This window comes from Bos mutus, chromosome 5, assembly GCF_027580195.1.
Source record: "Bos mutus isolate GX-2022 chromosome 5, NWIPB_WYAK_1.1, whole genome shotgun sequence".
Lineage (NCBI taxonomy): Eukaryota > Metazoa > Chordata > Mammalia > Artiodactyla > Bovidae > Bos > Bos mutus.
Genome location: NC_091621.1, coordinates 44,594,223 through 44,600,963, shown reverse-complemented (window position 1 = coordinate 44,600,963; position 6,741 = coordinate 44,594,223).

Below are 6,741 nucleotides of genomic sequence, written 5' to 3'. Positions count from 1 at the left end.
AAATAAAAATTTTTTTTTCCAAGTCTACAAATAACAAATGCTGGAAAGGCTGTGGAGAGAAGGGACCGTTCCTACACAGTTGGTGGGAATGTAAATTGGTTCAGCCATTATGAAGGACAGTATGGAGGTTCCTTAAAAAGCTAAAAATAGAGTTTCCATATAATCCAGCACTCCTAGGAATATATCCAGGCAAAAGTATAATTCAAAAAGATACATGAACTCCTATGTTCATGGCAGCACTATTCACAATAGCCAAGATGTGAAAGCAACCTTAATGTCCATCAACAGACGAGTGGATAAAGAAGATGTGATGGATACATACGATGGGATACTACTCAGCCATAAAAATGAAGTATTGCCATTTGCAGCAACATGGATGGACCTAGAGATTATCATACTAAGTGAAGGAGATCAAAAAGAGAAAGACAAACACTGCATGACATCACTTATACATGGAATCTAAATTATGACGCAAGTGAACTTATCTATGAAACAGACTCACATACACAGGGATCAGACTTATGGTTGCCAGGGAGAGGAGATGTGGAGGGATGCAATGGGAGTTTGGCATTAGCAGATGCTATTACTAAGCTTCTCCTCCAGATGCTATTATATGTAGAATGGATAAACAACAATAGAATGGGAAAGACTAGAGATCTCTTCAAGAAAATTAGAGATACCAAGGGAACATTTTAGGCAAAGATGGGCTCAATAAAGGATAGAAATGGTAAGGACCTAATAGAAGCAGAAGATATTAAGAAGAGGTGGCAAGAATACACAGAACTGTACAAAAAAAGATCTTCACGACCCAGATAGTCACGATGCTGTGATCACTCACCTAGAGCCAGACATCCTGGAATGTGAAGTCAAGTGGGCCTTAGGAAGCATCACTACAAACAAAGCTAGTGGAATTCCAGTTGAGCTCTTTCAAATCCTGAAAGATGATGCTGTGAAAGTTCTGCACTCAATATGCCAGCAAATTTGGAAAACTCACCAGTAGCCACAGGACTGGAAAAGGTCAGTTTTCATCCCAATCCCAAAGAAAGGCAATGCCAAAGAATGCTCAAACTACCTCACAATTGCACTTATTTCACACGTTAGTAAAGTAATGCTCAAAATTCTCCAAGCCACGCTTCAGCAATACGTGAATCGTGAACTTCCAGATGTTCAAGCTGGTTTTAGAAAAGGCAGAGGAACCAGAGATCAAATTGCCAACATCCGCTGGATCATCGAGAAAACAAGAGAGTTTCAGAAAAACATCTATTTCTGCTTTATTGACTATGCCAAAGCCTTTGACTGTGTGGATCACAATAAACTGTGGAGAATTCTGAAAGAGATGGGAATACCAGACCACCTGACCTGCCTCTTGAGAAATCTGTATGCAGGTCAGGAAGCAACAGTTAGAACTGGACATGGAACAACAGACTGGTTCCAAATAGGAAAAGGAGTACACCAAGGCTGTATATTGTCACCCTGCTTATTTAACTTATATGCAGAGTACATCATGAGAAACGCTGGACTGGATGAAGCACAAGCTGGAATCAAGATTGCTGGGAGAAATATCAATAACCTCAGATATGCAGTTGACACCACCCTTACAACAGAAAATGAAGAACTAAAGAGCCTCTTGATGAAAGTGAAAGAGGAGGGTGAAAAAGTTGGCTTAAAGCTCAACATTCAGAAAACTAAGACTGTAGCATCCACTCCCATCACTTCAAGGCAAATAAATGGGGAAACAGTGGCTGACTTTATTTTTCTGGGCTCCAAAATCACAACAGATGGTGATTGCAGCCATGAAATTAAAAGACGCTTACTCCTTGGAAGGAAAGTTATGACCAACCTGGATAGCATATTCAAAAGCAGAGACATTACTTTGCCAACAAAGGTCCGTCTAGTCAAGGCTATGGTTTTTCCAGTGGTCATGTATGGATGTGAGATTTGGACTGTGAAGAAAGCTGAGCACCGAAGAATTGATGGTTTTGAACTGTGGTGTTGGAGAAGACTCTTGAGAATCCCTTGGACTGCAAGGATATCCAACCAGTCAATCCTAAAGGAGATCAGTCCTGGGTGTTCATTGGAATGACTGATGTTGAAGCTGAAACTCCAATACTTTGGCCACCTGATGCGAAGAGCTGACTCATTGGAAAAGACCCTGATGCTGGGAAAGATTGAGGGCAGGAGAAGAAGGGAATGACAGGGGATGAGATGGTTGGATGGCATCACTGACTCAATGGACATGGGTTTGGGTGAACTCTGGGAGTTGGTGATGGACAGGGAGGCCTGGTGCGCTGTGGTTCATGGGGTCGCAGAGTTGGACACGACTGAGCGACTGAACTGAACTGATATAGCACAGGAAACAATATTCAATATTCTGTGATAAATCATAATGGAAAAGAACATGAAAAATAATGTATATATATGTATATATATATACATGAATATATATATACATGTATGTATATACATGTATAACTTAATTCCTTTCCTGTATAGCAGAAATCAGTTATGTATACATTCTTTTTCATGTATGGGCTTCCATACAGGGGCTTCCCTGATAGCTCAGTTGGTAAAGAATCTGCCTGCAATGAAGGAAACCCCGGTTCCATTCCTGGGTCAGGAAGATCCCCTGGAGAAGGGAAAGGCTACCCACTCCAATATTCTGGCCTAGAGAATTCCATGGACTGTATAGTCCATGGGGTTGCAAAGAGGCAGACACGACTGAGCGACTTTCACTTTCATGGCAAAAACTAACCCAGCACTGAAACTCAACTATACTTAAATAAATTTTAAAAAATAAATCATGTCCAACTCTTTGTGACCCCATAGAGAGTAGCCTGCCAGGCTCCTCTGTCCATGGGATTTTTCAGGCAAGAATACTGGAGTGGGTTGCCATGCCTTCCTCCAGGGGATCTTCCCCACTTCCCCACCCAGTGATTGAACCCACATCTCCTGCATCTCCTGCATTGCAGGCAGATTCCTTACCACTGAGCCACTGGGGAAACCCATATAACATAATGTCATGTAATAAGTGCTATGAAGAAAAATAGAGCAGGTAAGTAGTTAGAGAATGACTGAGGTGGTGATGAAGAAACAGATAGGCTTCTCTGAGGAAGCAGCAAGGTAGCCGGAACCCTAGGGAAGTGAGGGTGGAGCCCTTTCCTGGGGAAAAAGCTAACAAGGCCGAGGATGACTTGGAGGGCACTAGGAGCATTTCTGGAAAAATAATAAGACCCATGTGGCCAAGAGTGGTGTTGGGGTTCAGCAAGTTCACAGATGGAGAGTTCTCCTTTTCTTAGGGTTATGCCACATGTACAAGGGAGACATCAGACCTGTGCTCCAAGAATCAGACCGTTGGGGAAGAGTGCTTCGCAAAACACAGTAACACCGGCTAACAAGTTCTGAGCTCTCTGTGACCAGGGCTTTACCTCAAGCCTGTGAAGTGGATATTCCCGACATTATCACCATTTTGCATAGGAGGAAAATGAGGCTGAGAAAAAATAAAGGTTATGTGGTTTGCCTGAGAATGGAAATACAAAGTCACTGAGAAAGGACATGAATCAGGTTTGTCTGACTCCAGAAGCCAGGCTTTTACAATGATTTGTGCACTTGGGGAGAAGAAGATGGGACATAAAACAGTGTGCAGAGTATGGCTACACTTGCATTGCACTCATCTCACACGCTAGTAAAGTGATGCTCAAAATGCTCCAAGGCAGGCTTCAGCAATACGTGAACCATGAACTTCCAGATGTTCAAGCTGGTTTTAGAAAAGGCGGAGGAACCAGAGATCAAATTGCCAACATCCACTGGATCATTGAAAAAGCAAGAGAGTTCCAGAAAAACATCTATTTCTGCTTTATTGACTATGCCAAAGCCTTTGACTGTGTGGATCACAATAAACTGTGGAAAATTCTGAAAGAGATGGGAATACCAGACCACCTGACCCGCCTCTTGAGAAACCTATATGCAGGTCAGGAAGTAACAGTTAGAACTGGACATGGAACAACAGACTGGTTCCAAATAGGAAAAGGAGTACGTCAAGGCTGTATATTGTCACCCTACTTATTTAACTTATATGCAGAGTACATCATGAGAAATGCTGGACTGGATGAAGCACAAGCTGGAATCAAGATTGCCAGGAGAAATATCAATTACTTCAGATATGCAGATGACATCACCTTTATGGCAGAAAGTGAAGAGGAACTAAAAAGCCTCTTGATGAAAGTGAAAGAGGAGAGTGAAAAAGTTGGCTTAAAGCTCAATATACAGAAAACTAAGATCATGGCATCTGGTCCCATCACTTCATGGGAAATAGATGGGGAAACAGTGGAAACAGTGTCAGACTTTATTTTTAGGGGCTCCAAAATCACTGCAGATGGTGATTGCAGCCATGAAATTAAAAGACGCTTACTCCTTGGAAGAAAAGTTATGACCAACCTAGATTGCATATTGAAAAGCAGAGACATTACTTTGCCAACAAAGGTCCGTCTAGTCAAGGCTATGGTTTTTCCTGTCGTTATGTATGGATATGAGAGTTGGACTGTGAAGAAAGCTGAGGATAGAAGAATTGATGCTTTTGAACTGTGATGTTGGAGAAGACTCTTGAGAGTCCCTTGGACTGCAAGGAGCTCCAACCAGTCCATCCTAAAGGAGATCAGTCCTGGGTGTTCATTGGATGGACTGATGTTGAAGCTGAAACTCCAATACTTTGGCCACCTCATGCGAAGAGTTGACTCATTGGAAAAGACTCTGATGCTGGGAGGGATTGGAGGCAGGAGGAGAAGGGGACGACAGAGGATGAGATGGGTGGATTGCATTGCCAACTCGATGGACATGAGTTTGGGTAAACTCCGGGAGTTGGTGATGGACAGAGAGGCCTGGCGTGCTGCGATTCATGTGGTCGCAAAGAGTCGGACACGACTGAGTGACTGAACTGAACTGAACTGAACTGATATGTTTATTATATAAATATACAGTATGCGTGCATGCATGCTAAGTCACTTCAGTCATGTTTGACTCTTTGTGACCCTATGGACTGCAGCCCTCCAGGCTCCTCTGTCCATGGAATTTTCCAGGCAAGAATACTGGAGTGGGTTGCCATGACTTGCTCCAGGGAATCTTCCCCACCCAGAGATCCAACCTGCATCTCCTGTGGGTACTTCATTGCAGACGGATTCTTTCCCCCTGAGCCACCAGGGAAGCCCAAAATATACTATATATAATAAATATATTTAATGCAAATGTGACCATATATATATCATTTTTTTAAAAGACTGAAAAGCAATGCATCAAAATGTGGTGATCCCAAGGGATGAACTAAGCCCCTCCTTCCAGAAGGCGGGAGAGGACGGCCTTAGCTTTAACAACAACCACACTTCATCTTCAGATGCTCGCTTTCAGTTTACAAAGTGTCTTCTTTCACAGTCCCACGTTTGGACTTCATGACTGCTATTTCACAGGGAAGGAAGCCAAGTCCCAGGGAGGCTATGACTCTGCCTCGGACAAAATGTAACAGAGCTGGATCCAGGACCGACATCTGCATAGTCGGAGTCCTGCAAGGGTCAGGTCAAGGAAAGGAGAGAGATGGCAGAGAAGTCAAGGAAGGTCCAAAAACAGGTGGGATAACGGGCAGTGGAAGGACGCGGCGACAGAGGCGAAGCAATTCCCGGATCTGCCCAGCAGAGGGCAACGCCGCCCCAAACTCCGCAAACCTGCCGGGCCACGCCCCACTCCCGGACAGCCCCTCCCCAGATCCAGAGAGCCCGGAGGTGCGCATGGGGCGCCTTCCCTCGATTCTAAAGGGTCTGTGGGCCTTAGGGTTGGAGAGGCAGCGGGTGCCAGTGGGGCAAGGAATATGGGGAGGACACGCAGGAGAGGTTGTCGGGGAGAGGGCGATGGTGTGGGCGTCCGCGATGAGGTCAAAGGTGCTGGGGAGCCACGCGCCGCGGCGGAGCGAGGGTGGGCGTGGGCGGGGGACGGGGTGCAGCACGTCTGTGGGACTTCCTGAGGCGGCAAGATTTGCTGCTCCGGGGAGGCGGTTACTCACTCGGGCTGTGCCACCTGCTTCCCTCTCAGCTCCCAGCCAAACGCAAACCAGAATCCCCATCTCCACCCCCATTTCAGCTAATGGCGGCTGCACCCCCAAGGCTGGGACCTGCCTCCGCAACTCAGCCCTCAGCCTCTCAGCTTCAGGGTGGAAGTGCCCAACTGACTCCAGTTCGTCACCAAAAGTGGCACTCCAGCCCCCACCCATTGCAACCAAGCCCAGAACTTGAAGGTCGGCTTCCGACAGCTCATGGGGCTGTTCTCCCCAGCACCGCCACTTCTCACCTCCCGCTCCTGACCCCGAATTCTGGTCTAGACATGAACCGCAGCTCGGTCCCCCATCTCCTGTCCGCTCCCCTCCCCCCTGAGCGTTGGCTACACCCAGTCAGCCAGCAGGTCCTGAATACCTGTGTTGTGTCCCTATGCCCCACTCCAGCCAAGGTGGGGACACAGATGTGTCCAGTGGGTTCCCCTTGCTCTCCAAGCGCTTCCAGTTTGTGGGGAGCAGCTACCTTACGCCCCCAAACTTACACCATGAAGTGGAAGGTGGGAGGCCCAGGTCCTCAGCTCCCGGAGGATGACACAGATGACAGGACCTCAGGGGGGCCTGGAGTGCCCTGCAGAGAGGGTAAATTGGTTGAAATCAGTGGAGTTGGATGACTTATAGATTCTGAATTCACCGTTCATTCGTTCAGACAT